Source organism: Vulpes lagopus, chromosome 7 (genome assembly GCF_018345385.1).
Source record: "Vulpes lagopus strain Blue_001 chromosome 7, ASM1834538v1, whole genome shotgun sequence".
Lineage (NCBI taxonomy): Eukaryota > Metazoa > Chordata > Mammalia > Carnivora > Canidae > Vulpes > Vulpes lagopus.
Genome location: NC_054830.1, coordinates 113,723,070 through 113,744,452, shown reverse-complemented (window position 1 = coordinate 113,744,452; position 21,383 = coordinate 113,723,070). Strand labels below are relative to the sequence as shown.

Genomic DNA, 21,383 nt, shown 5'->3' with positions numbered 1-21,383 from the left:
TCCTTCTGGAACTATTACATGGTGTAGGTGGCTCTGGTCGAGTTCAGAAAGCAAAGGAAAGGCAAGTGACATCTGAAAACCCAAATCCTTAATTCAACTTTCACGAACTTGGGAAGAAAAGAAAATCAAATTTATACAAGATTATTCACCAAAAGGAATCATTATTAAGTATTCAGAAAGTACGAAATTATCTCCGTATGCACCATGTCTGCTGAGTATGGAGGCCTGCAAAAACTAGAAATAGATTCTTGATCAATATTTTAACTTTGATTAACAGAAAGCAATGGTATTCACTTTTCATTTTCTACAATCAGAACTTATCCATTAGTGTCTTTGAAGTTTTTTTGACTATATTAGAATTTCCCCTTCAAAAAAATTCCTTTATTTTACAGTATGAGTTTGACTTTGCCTTGCAACACAGCCCTAAATGTGCACCTGGACAGATTGAAATTAATTCTTTCCTAAGCCTGCAGCTGTCAAGATTATTTGGGTAGAGCACTATCTGTAATTGGTATAACATATTGATAAATCAACACATTTATTTCCCCACCCTTCGGTGAATCATGCAGCTGTATACATCTAAAATAAACCTTATTTTGCCTCCCACAAATTGGTTAGAAGACTCTCTGCTAATGTTTCTTTAGCACTTGATAAAAATGGAATAATTAAATTGAATCGTGTTTAGTTTTGTTTTGTTTTTTGTTTTTGTTTTTGTTTTTTTTTTCCTTCTGGCATTTCCAGTACTCATTTTCAAGCAGGTCTCTCTGAGAAAGTATTTTAAAGGCACTGCTATCCTTTTCTCCATACCTTCTTTGGCATGCTGGTAACAATATGGTGGCAAATAGATATATGTCCTTTGTTAGTAATATTTCTTTTAACCAAAACTGGACCACATTTTACTACAGATGCCAGGGATATAGTGGCAGTGTGAAGTCTTACATAATTCTCACAATCACATGATTTACCAATGACAATGAAATAGGAATTCCTCTACCTTTATATGTGAATAAATACATTAGTTCACACATAAGTGACAGTGATTCTATTTTGAATGTAACATTCTTTTTATATGCAGATCATTACCAGTAAAAGCTATGATGAGCATTCTATCATCTCATTTTCTTTTATGCCTGCATGAGGAGATGTCTGTTATAAATTCCACTTGTAAACCTGGAATTGGGTCAGAGGCAAATGATGAAACATTTCTAGGGAAATCCTCTTTGCACAGATTCTCAGGATACAATCATGATGTAAACTGTGGCACATATCATTCTCTTAAAGCTTATCTCTGCCAGATTTTTAGATCTGACTGGTGAACATGCAGAAGCTGTGGTACAGGCTAAATCAGGCTCCGTCATAGACTAGGCACAATCTAGTGAGATGTCTCACCCATAATAAGTCCCTGGGCATCTCCATTTATTCTTCACTTTATCTGAAATGTGATCATAAGTAATAGACAAAGTTTTGCAGGGAGAAACTTAGAAACTACATACTGTATTTGGGAAAACATTAAGGATTGATGGGAGAATGTTTTTATAAGCACAAGGACAAGAGGTGGGCATATTTATAGGACAGAGATTTTAAAAAGCTTTTAATATACTCTCTTTGAGGATTTAGACTTGTAATCATTTATATGTTTTATAACATATACCTAATTATCAAATTACCTAATTGTCAGTTAATTATTGATTCTTCTTTGGATTCCATGTAAAGCTTGAATAGAACAGTCACATTTAGATCCCTTACTGATAATAGTTAAATAAAGTAGCTGCCATTGTTTGAGTGCTTTTTATGCTCCATCTCTGGGTTAAGTGCTTTGCATGAATTGAATCTTTGAAACCTCCAATAAACTTAGGAAGTTGACATTTCATTATAAATGTTATAGTAAAGTAAATTGAGGCTGAAATAAGTATCATATGCAGTTGTAAATATTTGGGAACTTGCGCTTTATAAATTTGTAATTACTGTCTCAACACTTTTAAATAAATCTTCGAAAAGGTGCAATTTGTTGATTAATTGATATAATCAGCCATCAGCTGTACCAGAAATGAAGAAGCTCACCTCAGCTTTGCCTTGAAATATAAATGTTTGACTTACCTTATCTGATCTAAACTTCACAATTTGAGTTGCTCCAGAGTATAAACTATCTCCTTGTACCTAAATGTATTAAACAGTCTCTGAAGTGCTCTTTAATTGAAAGGGAAGACTGCTAGTAGTAGTCTGAAAGGTAAAGTATCTCTGAAGAGCAGGCAGTCAATGAACTATTTTTATACTTCATGTCCTCAGTAGTGATCACACTGCTGTAAACTTTTAAAAAGCTCATCCTCTGGTTTTGTTTGTCAATTTAATGCTGTCAAAGAGTAATCCCAGCCAGACCAAATAAGTGCCATCTTCTGCTTTATCACTTCCCCCATAGAATAATATGGTATATATTACTCATCATTACCATCCATTCAACAAGTATTACAAGCTTCTGAGAAATACTGCATGACACAAAAGTTTTTTCTGGAAAAAAAAAATCATCAAAAAGACATAACCATATCAATCACGTCTACATGATATTTTTCAAATTATGTCATTTTTAAAGGAGAACTAGACAAATATCTCAAGATAGCTCAAATAAGTCATTAGATTTAGAAATTCGCATATAAAGTAGGTAGTTCAGTCATTACATGATAAAATGGACATTGGGGGATCAATCACAATTGATTTCTTTCAGTATTTTTATTTAGGAAGTAATTGAAATTTGCTTTTGGTTGAAAAGTAAACTGTATTTTCTGTGTCTTTCTTCAGCTTTTAATGAACTTTCTCAAAATCAGTTGCTCCCTCTTCCATTAGCTTTAAAGAAGCAGAATATTTCTTTTGTTTTTATTTAAAGATTTTATTTATTTATTCATGAGAGACACAGAGAGAGAGAGAGGCAGAGACACAGAGGGAGCAGCAGGCTCCATGCAGGGAGCCCGACGTGGGACTCGATCCCAGGTCTCCAGGATCACACCCTGGGCTGAATGCAGCGCTAAACCGCTGAATATTTCTGCCCAGAAGCAGAATGTTTCTAAGCATTGTTTTGCTTTTGCATCCAGCTTGCAGTGGATGTTGACAGAAAAACTATACTAAAAAAACAGCATTGTTTGTAGTATTATTACATACAAGTATTTTCTTTCAGAAGCTGTCAATGATATTTTTTCCACAAAGATGTTTGGTTAAAGAGTACAGACTTCCAGTTACAATATGAATAAGTTCTGGGGATCTGATATACAGTATGATGACTATAATTAACAACACTGTACTTAGAATTTGCTAAAAATAAGATCTTACTTATATACTAGTACACACAGGTACTTAGGTGATGGAGATGTTAACTAAGCTTGTTGTGGGACTCATTTTGCTATATATAGGTGTATCAAATCATCACATTGTACATCCAGTGTTATACATAGACTGTATCTCAATAAAGCTGGAAACAAAAATAAATACACACCCATCCATATATATACACACACACAAAGAATTGAGCTCATTATCTATCACAAGTTTGAATTCCAATATATATTCCTTGTGTTTTATCATTAATATATTGATTTTAAATCTTTTAAAATTACTCTTTTTTAGCATCAGTCTTGAATAAACTATAATCAAACAACAGTAAAATATTTACTTTTATAAATCATGTCATTTGAAATCTCTAATAATTCAATATAATTGAAAATCTCACTGGGAGTTCACCATTGAGAAAGATTCTCTTTTTACTTTTTAACCACTGTTCCTCTACAATAAAAGAACAACAAAAATTCAACCAGTGAGCAATATTTTCACTTGTTTTATAAGTAACCGTGTTTGCTTTATAGTCTGGAGCAAGAACGAGATGATTTCAGTCTTCAATGGGGCTCGTGTCCTTGCTGGTATTGAAGCACATGCTTGATATTTTATCTGCTAGATGTAAGGGCATGATTAATAGGATGAGAAAATGTTATTGACCATGAATAATCCTTGAGTCTAAAGCTGAAGCACATTTATGAATATGGTTTCATTGGAATTTAAGCTCCTACATATTGGCCTGGTTATGTAGAAAGAATATGGGAATGGGTGCCATGAATCTTCTGGCTTACATTATTTCAGAAGTTTATTCTCTCTTTTGAATGAGTCTTCTTACCTACATGTTTTCCTAGCAGCTTGCTCCCTGAGCAAAAACTATATGATGACTTGAGCATAGAGTTTAACATGAGGATGAAAATGTTTACCAAGTAATGTGAAGGGCAACAAAAGGGTTACTTATTTGCGTAACAAAAAATGAATCACAAGCCCTCCTGGAAAATTAGGACTGCTTAGCTTCCTTGTGCCTAGATGCAACTATGGATTCAGCCAGATGAACATATGGCAGAGACTAATTAAGAGATTCCTACTGGGAACAAGCCATGCACCTTCAGAGCCATTTCTAGAATGTTGAAAATTTCTAGCAACAGCATACTCTGTGGTCTTGTTTAGCTTTCTGGCCATATTTGCAAGTTGTGTGACAAACCTACTTATGCAGGAGACGAGCTGTACACAATTTAGAGGTGACGGGATCTGTGGAATTATCCCTGTAATTAATATGTTATGAAGATTATATTAGAATTATTCCAGTTGAGAATCTACTTCTATGGTGTTCTACTACGTTGAGAGCAGAAAGTAAGATAATTGTACAAAGGCTAAGTACGTCCTATAAAGTTTATATAAATGTTCCCTTTCTGAGTTGCAATTTCATTAGTTTTGTAATAATCTCCTTTTTAAATTCTGGTCCACTCAGGTTCCACCTTTTTGCCAAGCATACTCCAGACCTAGGAAATTGTGTAGCCTTGTGTAATCAGATATGCTAAAAGGGAAAAATCTCACTGTTGAAAGAAGAAAATAGATATATAGTGTGTATATATGTAAAAACTTTTTTTTAAATTGAAAATGAAATATCTCTCTTTATGAACAATCTTAAAAGTACATAGATACTTAATACTGCAAATAAGGAATTTTTAATGTTACGCATAAATTTACCGGAGGACATTGGCTTCTTATATACAGGCAAGACTTGCTTTTTGTATTTGCATTTCACTCTCTTTATAAAATACCATCCTTGTTCTGGCTATCCCTGGCTTTGTACATGCCACAATGCACATTTCTAAAGCTGATAAAGATACATTGTTTGCTCCATGACAATACATTAATAATGGGGTTGCCAGGAGTCTGTTATATCTTAAAAGTGACTTATATCTGAAAAGCAGCAGCTTGCTCTAGGGAAAGAGTAAATATGTGTTGATGGACTTTAAATTTAAGCATTCCTTTTTCGTAAATGACCAAATGCATCTGCTCTGTTGGTAGTTAAACTTGAAAGCACATTTTTAACTTCAGTGGATTTTTTTAAGTTGATTTTTGTTTCAGGGGGTTTGCCTTTTATTGTTTATATCACCAGCCCATAAAACCCAGCAGAGGCACTGATAGCTTGATTATTGAGATTAATAAAAAAAAATGCTTCTACAATATTTGCCAGCAGATTAAAATTGAAGCTGTTGATTAAACACATATTTCAGCTTATCTCCGCTGTGGTGATTTCTTATGGGAATCTTTTCTCGCTAAAGAGCTCTCTCGCACATATATACGAGGCTTCCAGAGTGAATTAACACTCTTGATCAAATTAACTAAATGTGTTTTCAAATACCACCTTCCATCAAGGTAATGTGCTTTGTTTGTGAAACACAGTGAAACTCAAAAAGAAAAATTGGAGCCTTGCAGGCTACGGGAAAAGATAGCCTCTTTTCAGGAAAGACTTCATACCAAAAGCCATTGCAGATGTGCAGAGGTCCTAGTCTCCTAGCATGAGTGGTCAAATAAACAGAGACAAGGAAGAGCAAGTGGAAGAACAATGCCATAATCAATGGCTTGGGGTAGGGTAATGAGGGCATTGGGTTTTCCAAGACATCTTTTTTATGATTTTATCATGGTGCTAATGTGAGACAAATAAGAGGTCAGGCTCTGAAATGCCTCCAACCGATGGGGGAGTTTTGATGAAAAATGTCAGGTGTAAGAAACGATTCTTTTTGTTTGAGCAGGGTGGTCTGAGTAGTTTTCAGGGATGATTAGGTGACAATAATGTGGCCATCAATTGGAAGTGGAAAATGTGAATATAAAATTAAGACAACGTGTGAGCACTTTCAGCCATATAAGCCAGTGCTCATCCTTCCTGAGGATGGATGTTTGTTTGTTTTTTTTTTTACTCCTTTTCTCTTAAAAATAATATGATCTGTTTTGTTTTTTAAATTCTGCATATGAGTGAAGTCATATCATGTCTTTCTCTGACTAATTTCACTTAACATAATGTTCTCTAGTTCATCCAAGTTGTTTTAAATGGCAAGATTTCATTCTTTTTGAATGATATTCCATTATGTGTGTGTGTGTGTGTGTGTGTATACATACACCATGTCTTCCTTATCCATTCATCTGTCAGTGGACATCTGGGCTCTTGCCATAATTTGGCTCTTGTTGATATCGCTGCTGTAAACTTTGGGGTACATGTGCCCCTTTGAATGGGACACATTATGTTTGTATTCTCTGGATAAATACCTAGTGGGTATAGGGATGAGGTAACTGGGTGATGGGCATTAAGGAGGAAACTCTTAGGTCTAATGTAATCACCACCGAGTGTTATATGAAACTGATGAATCACTAAATTACCTCTGAAACTAATGATATACTATATGTTTATTAAATTGAATTTAAATTTTAAAAAATGAAAAAAATGAATAATTCTATTTAAATTATTCTTTTGAAAATGAATTCCAGAACCTCAAGGTACTCTTTTATTTCACATACCTAATGTTTAGACAAAGTAATTGAGTCTCACTACTGGAGTAGTTCATTGAGATACAATTGGTCTATGGGTAAATGAAGTTAGCCATTCATTTAATGTTTCATGTTGACATTTGCACTGTGGCATAGTTTATAATTCTCTGAGTTAGCCCAAATCCAACTATACACAAAGAAGACAAATAGATTTATTACCAACATCAAGAAAGGCCTGCATGTAGTAAACATTTTTAGAATGAAGTGTCATGGAATTAAATGTAACTTTTAATCACATGTGCTGTTTCATTCTGAAAATTGGTTGTGGTTATGCTGTCGCATTATACATGTTCCATTACAGTAACTACTAACTAGGTATTTTAAAATTGTATTCACATTTATAGCCTCCTGACTGGTGGAAATTCTGTTAGAGTTCACTAAATACCATCCTGAGTCTTTACTTTCCAGATGTCTTCCTAGCATTGTCATGGGCATTGAATTATCTCTAGATGATTTGCTGAAAACATCAAATATGAAACAAGTTATTAAAATAAAGGTGGATATCAAATTATTCTTATAAAGCGGTATGTAGGAATTCAAGTATTCTCTTCTGCAAGTCCCAGTGATTGGTACTTATGTCCATTTATAAATGTGTCCAATTGGATTTCCCTAGCATTACCTTCCTGTCTTCCCAGAAGATAGGATATTGTTTATTTCCTTTTAGTGAGCAGAGTTTTGTGGGTTCAGTTTTGATTTTAGACCATTTTCATTGTGAATATGTGAAAACTTTTCTCTCTGATTGAGACTTTTATTTAACCTCTCAAAAAAACCCAACAGAGTTTAGATATGAAAGTAAGAGTCTCAGGCTGAAAAGTAACTGCCATTTCTATTATTTTACTGTTCCACGTGATGCATTTAATTAGCCATATTGGTAGGAATTTTATTGTTAGTCATATGAAGAGACAATGCTTAGCTTTGTAGTAATTTAAGTGGGTGTATTATACTGTCATGCACTTAAACCTTTCTCATTAAGTCACATAGTTTCAGTGCTTTTGAATAGTGTACAAATGATCAACTTTATCACAAAACCCTTTACTTTGTGTTTAGGGGCTATTGCTTCAAGCAATACTGAAGGAGGTCCACACCCCATGGGCCAACCAGTCAGCAGAAACAGTTGCCAGACACTTTTCCAAACTCTGGAGATATAGCAGGAAAGAAAATAGATTGAGTCCCTGCCTTCAAGCAGCTTTTATTTCTGTTGCAGGGATACAGATAAGTAAACCCATAAACAAATGAATACATTTTAGGTGGAAATAAAGTTTTATGAAGGAAATTAAAGCACCGTGAGAGTGAGAAGGGATTGTTGGCAGGACAGTATTGAACACAGTTTAACCTGTCCATGATATTACTTGGTATCATCTATTATAAATATTCACACTTGTATGACATGTTGATATAGTTATGTTTGTCACTAAAGACAGATTTATAATCTCAGCTGTAACTGTTCTGGGAGTAATGATAACTACCTCAAACTGCAGCACTTACTATATTATTACTTTATGAAAGCCTGGAAATTAGCCTGGTTAGAAAGCTCATAGTAAGAAAGAGTCAATCTAGCTCTGCATGAATACTGGGGACGGTTGATAATTTTAGCCTAAGCAGTTTTTATATAATATATGTTCTATAATCTCAGTGACCTCTTTTGTTTATGCTCTGGTTATGCTTTGAAGAATTGAGATAGAATGAAATCTAATTAATTATTGTCATTTTGTCCCCATATGGGTGCATTTCTGGCTTTACCATTGAAGGGCCCTTAGTCTTTTACTAAAATATGAGTAACTAAGGTTATTAACATGGTTATTAATATTAATAAAGTTATTAATATGGCATAACTGATTAAAGGTGCTTCCTTTGATGTAGGTTTTTTTCAGAGAAAAATGACTTTTTACTTTTATAACTTGTATTATTTGGATCAGAGCCTTCATTCTTTCATCTTCATCTGTAAAAGCAGATAGAACTGATCTGAGTTGCAGTGTTACCATCTAAGCCTTATATAAAGGGTAAATTCTCCTGACCTTCTTCGGAATGTTACCATAGCTAATGTTAATAATAGTAATGTAGAATTCCCACTAGCTCAGCAAAACGAATAGTATATATTTAAAAATCAAGGTGACTTGCTCTGAGTCCCCCCTTACTGAATAAGTAAGTATTCCTTAGAGGGCTATTATATATCTCTATAAAGGAAATGGTAGTGCTATTAAAATAAATTTGAAAATAAGTTGGTTTCCTCCTGCTTTATACATACATATACCACTATTGCAAACGTGTTGTCAGCTTAAAGAAGAAGTATTAATGTTTTATCTTATGTATTTATATTAGTGCATATAATATCCATTATACATTTTTGTAGGGCAATGCAGAGTCTATGTAACATACCGTAGTACAAACAAGTAGCTTCTCCTTTGGCTAATTTGTTTTAAGTGGTAATTTCCCATTTATCTAAGATTGGAGTTTTATTCTTTCAAGAATAATACTTGTAATCAAAATTCTGTAGAATGATAGAAAAAATAAAACTAGCACTTAATCTAGGTTGTAATGCCTTGTCAAAATTAAAATAACACAATCAGGGCAGCCTGGGTGGCTCAGCAGTTTAGCGCCACCTTCAGCCTAGGGCCTGATCCTGGAGACTTAGAATCAAGTCCCACGTCAGGCTCCCTGCATGGAGCCTGCTTCTCCCTTTGACTGTGTCTCTGCCTCTCTCTCTCTCTCTCTCTCTCTCTCTCTCTCTCTCTCTCTCTCTCTCTGTGTGTGTCTCTCATGAATAAATAAAATCCTTAAAAAAATAAAATAAAGACACAATCATATGTATATGAGGCTGCAATATACTTATGTGAAGTTTAATGAACAAAGAGATTGAATTTATTGGTCTTGTTTGGTAGATGTGATAAAGCTTTTAAAACATTTGGGAGAATAACCACATTGATACTGGAGGCTTTTCTTTAGAATACTCGCATGCTATTTATCAACCAGAAGGAATTACTAAACAGAGGCATTAATAAAGCATTTTTATCCAGAGGTATTTTTGAAGGTTTATAAATGGAATATAACATCTGTCAAACACCCAGAATAGTCCTAGTATATAGTATCCATTCAATGAAGTAAATATTAGTTTTGTATTTTGTTGACACTTTCCTCCAGAAATAAGCCCCTGTAACTTAGAGCATGAGTATTACGCATTTGACTATGCCTTAGCCCTCACATTTCTGCGGCAGAAAGAAGATTGTAATCTACCACAGTTATATTCTGTATTTTATATTAATAGTTACACCATTCTTTGTAAATAAAATAGAAAAAATAAATTTCTAATGGAAATAGGCATTAACTTGTGCTTTGGGTGCAAATCTCTGAGACTTTAAAACTATCAATTAACTTATTCTTATGCAAATACAGACTCACTACAATTAAGAAATCTATTTTGCTTACAAAAAACCCCTCTTCAGTGTTTGCTTATAAACATCATTCTAAGTGTCATGGATTTCCTTTAAATTTCACTAGAGAGGCACAGACATAGCATATTGTATACTACATTTCCAGTAGAGGGTGATCTACAATTGAAAGTAGTAAGAGAAGGTTTGAAAACACTGGCCCTACCAATGAGAATGGAAATTCTTGGTAGAACGCTCTGAAATAAAATATTTTAAGTAAAAATAAGAGAAGATAAAATTAATGCCTTTGGAGTTAGCTTCAGGAAGGAGTATTCTACACGTATACAAGAAAACGCAATGTTGAAACTTAAATAGGTTAGTGAAGCATTTTTTTCCTTCACTTACAAATATCAGTTCAAATTTTGTTCTCATCAATGTAGAATATGAATAGAATTTCTATCAGAGAGGGCTTTTATCTTCCTTTATTCTTTAAAAAACAAAGTTTCTTGCTCTGGAGAGAAAAAATTTTTTAAATGAATTTTTGCAGGGATCCCTGGGTGGCTCAGCGGTTTCGTGCCTGCCTTTGGCCCAGGGCTCAATCCTGGATTCCCGGGATCGAGTCCCGCATCAGGCTCCGGCATGGAGCCTGCTTCTCCCTCTGCCTGTGTCTCTGCCTCTCTCTCTTTCCCTCTCTCTATGTTTATTGTAAATAAATAAAAATAAATCTTTAAAAAAAATAGAAATGAATTTTTGCACATATAGTATTTTGTATAACAATATACAGATAAATACTGGGAGGTACTGAGAAAGAGGTTGGAATCTGACAATTACTACACTTTCTCAGAGCTAGATGCTGTGGGAGGCAGGTTTCATGCACTATATCATTTGGTCTCCACCATCTTGCTTGGTTGAATAGAGATTAGTTAGGTACTAGGCAGTAGAAGAAGGTGGGTTAGAGAATGGAAGGTTCACAATTGCTTGGAATACCATCAGTTATCATTTGCTAAAGAAAAAGGCTTTTAAGTACTATTTAAGTACTAGAATTGAAGATTCCAAACATGGGATTACCCTAATGAAAAAACATTGAGAGAGCATGTATATCGATAGCAAACCTTCCTGCTTCTGAGATGTTTTTTCTTTTTTTCCTGGAGTTTCTCTGACAGAAATTTCCAAAAACCTTGTTTATGTAGTGATTTGGAAAACTAGCCTTGGCTTCTGGTGAACATGGGTTGGATCTAGTCAAAAGATTTTGTAGTTTCCCGACAAAATTCTGACTCAGTTTCTGCCTTTAGTCAAAACCTCCCCCATAAAGCGTTGCATTTTAAATGCAATGGATACCTAAATTTAAGATTAAGGAAAAAATATATCCCCATCTGATTTGCTTCATCTTGCTACCACGCCCATAGTAACACACAGAGAGGGAGCATTTCTCAATAGAGAACTACTGCTTCATAAGAAATATGTTCTAACATTTCTCAACAGAGAACCCAGGTAAGCCACAATTGAATCTGTGGCTTTCATTCTTCCCAGAGGGTTTTATGCTGACATAAATGAGTATGTGAAGCTTAGTCCTCCGTGTAAGATACCTTGAGGCATAGAGAGATAGTCTTTGTAGTGGATGGACACTTAAAAGCAGTTTTTTTATAGCTTAGATGCAAAATGCATTCAATTTGTTTTCTACCTCACGTAAGAAGCATTCCTTTTTATATTTAACTAATTTGGGGATTTATTGAATCTAAATAAAATATGTAGCATTATAGGAGATCTTCAAACTCTGTGTGTAGTATATCCGTGGAATCTTCAAACGGAGTATTTGTAGGGTCTTTAGAAATATCCAGGCTTGAGAGTATAAAAAATGTTTGGACAATCTGTGCTTTTGTTAAGTATTGAATTTTTGCTATGAGTAGCTGTTTATAGCTACCTTTCATCTTGCAGTGACATTTTATTTCTTGCATGTTGCCTGTTCCATACATAGAATCTCTGCATTTTTATCATTAGAAACATGATGTGTGACTATGGGGAAGTACTGCCCAGTGGGCAAGGCTCCAGTGGCTCCAGTCCAGTTCACCAGCCTCGAGGCATGACTCCTTCAAATCTGTGTTTCAGTAAAGTACATATCCCCATAGCTGTGGATCTTCAGTATGAAAAACTGATAACGTTAAACCTTCAAATGCCAAGAATCTGCTCTACTTTATTTTCACTTCTGTTGCCAACATTGAAGGATCGCCTCTTTAATCAGACAGGTGTTTAATATTCTGTACACACCAAAGTGGAGTGTCTGAAAAGATACCTTTTATAACCCTGAACAGATAAGCCTTATTTTATCTTAAGTCCTTAGATACGTCAAGTTCCAGATGTTATTAAGTTCGTGAGCATCTTCTATAATCAGCCCAAGTTTTTAAACAGCTCTGTTTAAAACAGTAGAGCTTTGCTGTATTCAGTAGAAAGTTCTTTGTGTTGATTGACAAAGGATCCCAAATATAACTGTTGTATTCTAGAACCATACCATTTTTTAAATGTCAGGTCACTAGTTTCCAATCCTGACTGAAAACTAGAATGTCTTGGGGGAAATTAAGGTATTCTAATGCCTAGGCTTCAGACCAAATCAAATAAGTTAATAAATTTAGAAAGCTTCCCTGGTGATGCTAATAGTCCAGCAGGGACTGGAACCATTGGGTTAAACTGATTTCTTTCAGCTATCTGGAAATAAAAGCTGGCAGAGCATAAGCAGGTAAAATAAGTTGGCTGTATGGGTAAAATATAACAGATGCAACTGATTGAGAATGATTTATTTATTTATTTTTAGCACATGTATAGGACCTACTAGATGCCAGGCAGAATGTAAGTGGTTGACTCAATTAACCCTAGTAATTCCATGAAGTCTACACCAACTCCTCCTCTCCATTTACAGATGAGAAAATTGAGATAGATAACTTCCTCAAGTTTCTTTACCTGGTGAGGGGCTGAGCCTATCTTCAGAGTCTATGTTTTCGGGGTATTTTTGTTTTTTCTCTTATTCATGAGAGACAGTGAAAGAGAGAGAGAGAGAGAGAGGCAGAGACACAGGCAGAGGGAGAAGCAGGCTCCATGCAGGGAGCCCGATGCAGGACTCAATCCCGGTACTCCAGGATCATGCCCTGGACTGAAGGTGGCACTAAACCGCTAAGCCACCCAGGCGTCCCCATAGTCTATGTTTAAGTCATTGGTTCTCCAAGTGTGGTCTCTGAATTAGCTGCATTAGTCTCATTTGGAATCTTGTTACAAATACAAATTCTCAGACCTCATCCCTAGAGTTTCTTAAACCTACTATGGAACCTAAGAAGTTAGATTTCTAATATTCAAGGTGCTGCTGCTGATCTGGTTATCATCTGGAAAATCATTGCACTATGTTGCACAGTCTCTGTACTTTGTCCAGCTATGCTCCAGGATAGAATACTCTTTTTTAATTATGGAGCAATGTAAGTGTAAAAGTCCAGGCTTCAATAAAGATAAAATATTTTTGTTACTCAAAGTCACCTTTATTTATTTGGAGAGGTGTAGGCTGGCATTGTTTGGAGTTGATAAATCGGTGTGTAAATTGCACAAGCTGCCACTGAGTTCTTGATTAGAGACGGGGAAAGCAAAATTAAGTAAACAAAAGGCATGGAAAGGAAAACGACATTGTAGATACAGGATATCCTCATTTCACTATGGTTTTGGCCACAGTCCAACTCTTTCCCCTTTTAGGTGTTTTGTTTCATGCCATCCTTCCTCCATTTTCCTTTGGCTAAATAATTCAGTGGTTAGCAATATAATGCAGAAAATTACTATTATGGCCACATTTGTAGCTGATATTTAGAGGCAATTAGAAGTCACATTTTAAGCTAGTAGTATTAATCATTTGTTTTGCACAGCTGTGCTGGAACGAGAGATGTATTATATTTGGAATTCTATTTTCTTGAGTTCTGCTGTAAAAGTGATATAGTAAATATATATATATATAAAAGAGGAAAGGGAGAGAGACAAGGGGAGGAAGAGAGAAAGAGGGAAATTTTCTGTAAAGAATATGAGACAGGATATCAGCTAATATAGCAGGGAAGATAACATATGATGAATTCATAGATTATCTCTCTGGTAATATTTCAGCTCCAAAATGTTAGTGTTTGTGTAAAAATCATTCATAATATCCCAATATATTTTTGTCAGAGCTTGGATCTTTAGTATGCCCTTGTCAAATACAAGTGAGTTTCGATCTCTGTAGGAATGTGTTTTCAGTACAGTCCTGTGTACTTAATTATCTCTCAATCAATAAATGTCACAATATGTATTTAAACTCAGAAGCAAAATAAAGCTATTAAAAGAACATTTTAATTCATTCAACAAAATCCTGTTTTCTATTATAACTAGTAATCCAGAATTAAAAATAAATAAATACAGACCTAGCAGTTAGAAAACATGGATACCCTTTTATTCCTTGACTTGGCACTAGGCATCCAGTGTCTTGCATGATTCCTTTGTTTGACATATGGCTCAGTCTCTCCATTTTAATCTTCAGTCTGATGCATCCTAGGAGTTGCAGGAGTGATAGGCCTGCAGGTGAGACCACACCATCCAGAGCTGTTTCACCAACCATAGCTACCAGCAAATGGAATCATTTTTGTAGTGCTTTTTTTCCAGGTACATAAAAATCAACTATTTTCTACAAAAATTGCTCCATCTAAAAAATAACCATTACAATGCAGGAAAGTGCTAAAAATACTATTAGTGGAATCAATAAGAATTAGATACATAATTCCAGAAATTATATTCCCCTTTTGCTGTTGCCACTGTAAGAACTGCATTATCTTTTTTGAATGTGGAGATATAATGCTACCCCTACTGTTTTATGTCATTTACATCATTTTGTAAGACTCACCTTTTGTTCCTATTCTTTTCTTCATCATTGCCATAAGTGATTTGTGTGAGCCAGACTAAGAAAACATTATTGTAGGTCTGAAAACCTCAGATGATAGTTTATCCCAAATGCAGTTATTATAAACCTTATTTTTGATATTTTCATTGTGGTTCTTGATACTGGCTTATGAAGACAGCAGAACAGAAACCTGGGGAGTATTTCAGCTGGAGAATTATGAATCAAGTTGTTGCTGTGATGGTTGCTGATTTGGAAGAGAAGGCATGGGAAGCATGTATAATAAATGAGTAAGTCAGTGAAGGCCTATTGAACATTGCTGTTCTTCTGGCCACTTAAGAACCCAGAACCCTTAAGGGAGATTAGAAATGTAAAAACATGTCATACTTTTTAATCTCTGCATACTGACAATAATTTTACTATCCACTTTATAGAGACATCATAGTAAATATGTAGTGCCATGAAAGTGTTTGATAAACATAACGATGAATAAACCAGAAACAGATTCATTAAAAGCTTCTTTGAATGGTGTTCGTGAAGCACAGAGTTTTATCTTTTAAATTGTCCTTGCCATTTTCAGAATATCTGCAAGTCACTCTTTAAGTTTTGCTCCCTTTAGCTGTCCTTTACAATATCATCCTGCAGTACCGGGCTGAGTGACGTGATCCTCCTGCTGCCTTTGCTTGTACCTGTTTCCCTTCCTTTCCATTACCTGCAGGAACATCTGTCCTTAGCTGACTCCTGAAGATGCCACTGTAGTCAAGAACACTTCCCCCTAAGTTAGTCCCAGATCCGTCAACTCTCAATGGGATCTGTAGCTATCATTTTGGAATGTGCAACTGACATACTAAGACCCAAACAAAGATAACAACATTGTATGTAGAGTATGATCACAACTATGCAAAAATATAAATATAAATATATGTATACATGCAGGAAAAAAATCAGCAAATATTACATAAGGGTTTATTGACTTTTAGGTGACTTTATTTCTATTCTTGACTTTTTACAAATCTTACACAATGAAAGATTGTAATGTGAATGGGGAGAGGATTTTTTTTTTAGCACTACCATCCCACCCTCACATAAGAAAGGTTTTAGGTTTTTCTTTTTCCTTCCATGTTTTACTTCCAAAATACAGAAGCCACAGTCGTTTTGTGAAAATATCCAAGTTTAATATTTTGGTGGCAATACATTTCTATTCCTAAGTTGCAAAATTAGATCTAAAAAAGTCACTTCAAAACAATGCATGAATTTCATATTTTACCAATTTCCATCAAGTGTTTTTCCATGTTATCATTTTCTAGCATTTTCCCTTAAATTTTGTATCTCCAGAGTCCCATACATTACAAAACCAAATTCTTTCCTGCTTAAGATACTACTTGAACTTGAAGGCCCTGATCATTTTACCTGAGCTAGAATATGACACTTCATGGCTTTTCTTTCCTCATATCTCTTAAACCAATGATTCATTCTTTCACTTTGTTCCTGCAGCATCTTTTACTTCTGTAAGGTCTTCTGCCCTGATCTGTCAATACATTATTAATTTAGGGCCCAATTATCCATTTCTTACCTGGATTATTGTAGCGTTGTCTTTGATGACTTCTTGTCTATGCCCAACCATGTTTGTGAATTTTGAACAACTAAGAACAAAGTGCATGTGATCATTGGTGCTAAAGAACAGTTGGACTGAGCTCAGTCAGGTTACATGATGATGCTCAAGACAGAACTGCTCTTTGAAAAGACAGTGTCCTGGATTCTTGCTCCAGACAAGTAGCCTTGGGAAGCTCAGAATGGCTTCATGTCAACATTCTGTTACAGTGGCTAAGAGACGCCTTTCCTCCTCTTTCCAACTTGTCTCTCCCTACTGATGGCACAAGAGGTTCTCATTTCTCATCTACTGGAGGCTTTTAATCCTCAATTCATTAACTGTCCCAAAGTGACCCAGCCTAAGTGCATCAGTGCCCCTTTCTTCTCCACAATCTCCCTGGTGATTCCTTCATTTGCCTCCCGGAATTCTTTTTGAAAAACCTTTCTGGGAACTTTTAAGATATTTGACCCAAATAGCAACAACAACATTTCCAGCAGTAAAAAAAGGAGGGTTACACTCCCACAGCCTTAAGCAATCATACTAATTATCCTAGAGGACTTCACAAAAATGTGACAAGGACAGAGTGCTAATTGTAATGTTCACTCTCTGACATAGTCAGGCTATAAATACTGCCTTCTCGATCAGAGCAAACACCATGCTTTTAAATATATTCTTGAAATAGGTTTGTCACTTTTTATATTCAACATTTTATTTTTCTGGTGTGTTTGTTCCTTTGGGCTAAACAAGAGTTCATATTAATCAAAGAATGGGAAGATTGATGGGCAGAATTAATCCTATAATTTTAACAGGCTGCACAGGTTAATTGGCACATGCTTTTCTTTATTCCTGATGTAATAATGGTCAGTGTACTTGGCTGTGATGAATTGCTCCACCTCTGTGGGCAGTTGGCCCGTGCCAAGTGAAGTGATTCTTCCTGATTTCTTCACTTCCCTGTTCCTTCTGAAGTGGAGAGTTTCACTACCTGTTTCAATCACCTGAGATCACAGAGAGCCTATATATGCCTGCTGCTCATAGGAATGGCAGGCTAAAGTCAGCACCAACAACTGAAGATCAGATGATCCACTTACTCAGAATTGATTCTCCCAACAACTCAGTCAGCAGTAGGAGGGACCTGACTGACTTGCCCCAAGTAGAAATCATCTTTGAGTTTTAGCTTCAATCATTTGACTAAAAAAAGTTATTGCAGCAAAAACAGAATCATTGATTGAGTAGTAAGTGTTCTATTTTTGTAGCTTATAAAGAAATTTGGCATCATTTCAGGGGGGGTCAGGCTACTTTTTGAAGGACAGAGGCGAGAGATGAAAAGGGAAAAGAGAGCATTCTGATTCTTCCAGTGTATCCCTCCCTTGCCTAGCAACCTCTTGTCCCTTAGTGGAGCTGTATGGGAGCCTGTCAAGGAGAATCCCATGGCAGAGGGCACTAGAAAGCAATGAGATGCCTTTATGAGCACCCTTGTAATGAGCATAAGGAAATAGTGGACATGGAAGAGCAACAGTATAAATATGCCTTCAAGATGCTCAGGAGCCCGGACGATGTGTCAGATCCTAGTAATCTCTACACTAATGAACCATGCAGTCATGGAACTTTGGTGATAGAAGAACTGTTGAAGACAAAGCCTTCCAATACATTTAAATTATAACCAGTGAAAACTGATATTCCCTTGAGATCTCTTTGAAGAGCTAACAATAAACAGCCCATCTTCTATAACACATACCATACATCTGTTGAACACTGATGTTTCCAGATCATTTTTCTTGGTACTCACAGTGATGCTGCTGCATTCTCACAACATTCTCAGCATTAATAATTAATCTTTTATCTTTGTTTCCAACATATATAAATCAGGGCATTCATCATGTTTTAAATGCAGGTAGACTTACTAGAACAATTAGAATTTGCCAAGTTGTTTTATCAGTAAACCAGGTTATTCTACATAGACAATTGGCCGGATACCTAGGATTACTACATATATTAATAATCATGATGCACATTGACTTTAGGCTGTTTTATATGGAGAAGATAAATTGGAGCATGTGAGCTTATGCTACAGAGTATGATACTTTTCAGCAGCATTTTTGTAAATTACCATCAATTTATTTTCTCTACATGTAACTGAAAAATGAAGAATTGTGCCTTTCTTCTAATGGAAGTGAAATTTTCTTCCCTAAATTACCCTGGGTAAAGCACTTTCCTAAGTAATTCTTTAGCTAAGTGTCCATGAAATAGGAATGCATGATACTTTTTGTGTTCCAGGTGTGTTATTAAGTGAGACTGCAGTCATGAAGATCCTGCCAAATTTCCCTTCTTCTTCTACAGATGGAAAGGAGAATGATGACTAAAATCCCAGATTGCGTCATTTAATGTCTCTATCACCAGAAGTGAGCATACAGTTTTCTTTCCAACTGAACACATCTTAAAACGAAAGGGGACATTGTTAATAATTACTCAGGAGTGATAGATATAAACAAAGAATGTTCTGGGGACATCAGGAATTGGGATCCTCCTATTTTTGACCCCTAGACAAAAACATCAACCCCTCCCATTGTACAGGTAAGAAAACTAAGGTTTAAAGAGGGTATGTAATTTGCCCTGATGTCATATTTAGCAATGTCATATTTAGCAAGTGAAGTGTCCAAGAGTCCAACTCCAGACTGTCTGACTGCAGAGCACATGCTGTTTCCTCTCTACTTTCTTTCCATGCATTCAGCAGTTCCCAGGTCTTTTACACAAACATGCCATTTGTGGCCATGACTGCAGGAATAAGGGTTGAATGCTTGAGGAAAATGGAACTGTGCTAAATACCCTAGCTATTACTCCATATGGTTGGTTCATGATGTGGGGATGTAGCATGTGAAATGCCTTTGAAGGGTCTCAGACCTCATGGGTGAGCTCCCTCCTGCCCACTCATATGCCCTCTCCAGCCTGGAGTAGCACTGGCTCCTGGATTTCCATTTTTTTTCCAGGCTTCTGCTTGACATATTCAGCCTGGTACTCTCAACAGAAGGAGTTCTCTTTCCATGGTGGAGGTTCATTGCTTGTACTCTTAACACATTGTTTATGAGGTTTTCTCAATTAGAAAGCACCATTCTGCCCTTTCCTGCCTGCTACCTGCCCATTTATATGGAGAGTCTTCCAACCTTGCTCCTTGGTGACCTTCACCTCCTCCAGGGCTTCGTTACCTCATGCCTAGATAATTTTAGGGACATCCTTCAAGTATCTCTGCTGTTTTTTTTCTTACATTGCTAGCCTGATCATCATCCTGAAAACCAAACCTGATCATATCACAATTAGGCCTATTTCTATGGTGTTCTCTGTTGTCTTTCCAGAATAGATAACATACAGTCTTTCCAGAATAATATATAACTCATTCCTTAGAAAGGAGGGAATATCAATCTCTCTTGAAAGAGGGACAGAGGGGAGGGACAGAGGGGCAGAAGAAAAAAAAAGTCTGTTTCAAGGACATACTGTACAGCACTGCTGGTTGCACAGGTCACCCAGTTGCTTGGCTCTGGCCTGCATGCTGCTTTCCAGAGCCCTGACTCTAAGCACATGGATGAGACTGCCTAGGAGAAGAGACTTCTTTTAATTTGCACAAAAATTCCTCCAGTTGCCATGTGCCCATAGAGCTTCCTCTCCCTGGAGAATCTGTACCTTTTAACAATGTGCCCAGCAGCTCTGCTTGAGCTGACCGTGGCCCTGACTGTCTCCTCTGAGAGACTGTGTATGCCCCAGATGGGAGGCACTCTCCTTCATAGTACTTCTCAAATGTTTATGTGAATATGAATCACCCAGGGTCTTGTTAAAGTGCAGGTTCTGATCCAGGGGTCCTGGGTGCTCATGCTGCTGACTCACACTTTGAATAACAAGGTCCTAAACTCTAGTCATGTTCTTAGCATGTAGTAGGAGCTCACACTTTGAATAGCTAGGTCCTAAACTCTAGGCATGTTCTTAGCATGTAGTAGGAGCTCCATAAAGAGTCCTTGACTAGATAGGAAAATAAAAGGGAGGGAGAGAGGAATGGAGGAATGAAGCCATATTCCATACATATCGGAGACCTAAAGTTTCATTTTTCTGATTTAGGGAAAAAAATGCCAAGTAAAGGTAAAATTATAGAGGACAATTGTAAAGTTTTTTTCCTTGGGTAAACTTTTTTTTTTTTTTACTATGGAGCACCAGACTATAAATCCATTAAAGGAGTTCTCTGTGTTTTTGCTCAGAGCTCCCCTGTAGCCCTAATCATAGAGCCTCACCTCCATGGTAGCATAGACATATATAGATAGAGGGGGCTCATCCCATTTTAAAGAACTCTTGTAAAATATTTGTGTGTTGTGACATTTATGTAATTTTTTAGGAATTTAGGGCAGCAATCTTGTTGAATTGACTTGAAACCAATCATTTCAGTGTTTACTTGTCTTCCCTTAAGGAAAAACAGAAAGTGTGTACTTTGTCATTGGTGATGGACAAGCCGTAAGAGCAAACACATTTTGTTTTGTTGGACCACATAAGACTCCTAACTGCTTATCTCATTTTGAAAATTGGGAACCAGGGACCACTGAAAAGGATGAGTCTGGGCCTCATGGAGCCAGCATTGAGCCCCAGAGCTTCCCCCCTGCGCACTTCATCCATCTGGCATGTATTTATTGAGTGTTTA

At 36.2% G+C, this 21,383-nt stretch overlaps 1 protein-coding gene and 1 long non-coding RNA gene across 2 annotated transcripts in view; one reads left to right on the top strand and one right to left on the bottom strand.

Moving 5' to 3' along the window:
* The window catches only part of CHSY3 (chondroitin sulfate synthase 3), a 266,058-nt gene that overhangs the window by 174,526 nt on the left and 70,149 nt on the right, over positions 1-21,383 (top strand). The gene's annotated exons all lie outside the window — the stretch shown is intronic.
* LOC121496192 lies at positions 3,860-16,751 on the bottom strand. Its single transcript, XR_005989121.1, has 3 exons — positions 16,694-16,751; positions 14,651-14,801; positions 3,860-3,930 (listed from the first exon to the last, which is right to left on the bottom strand). It is a non-coding gene; the product is annotated as an uncharacterized LOC121496192 (long non-coding RNA).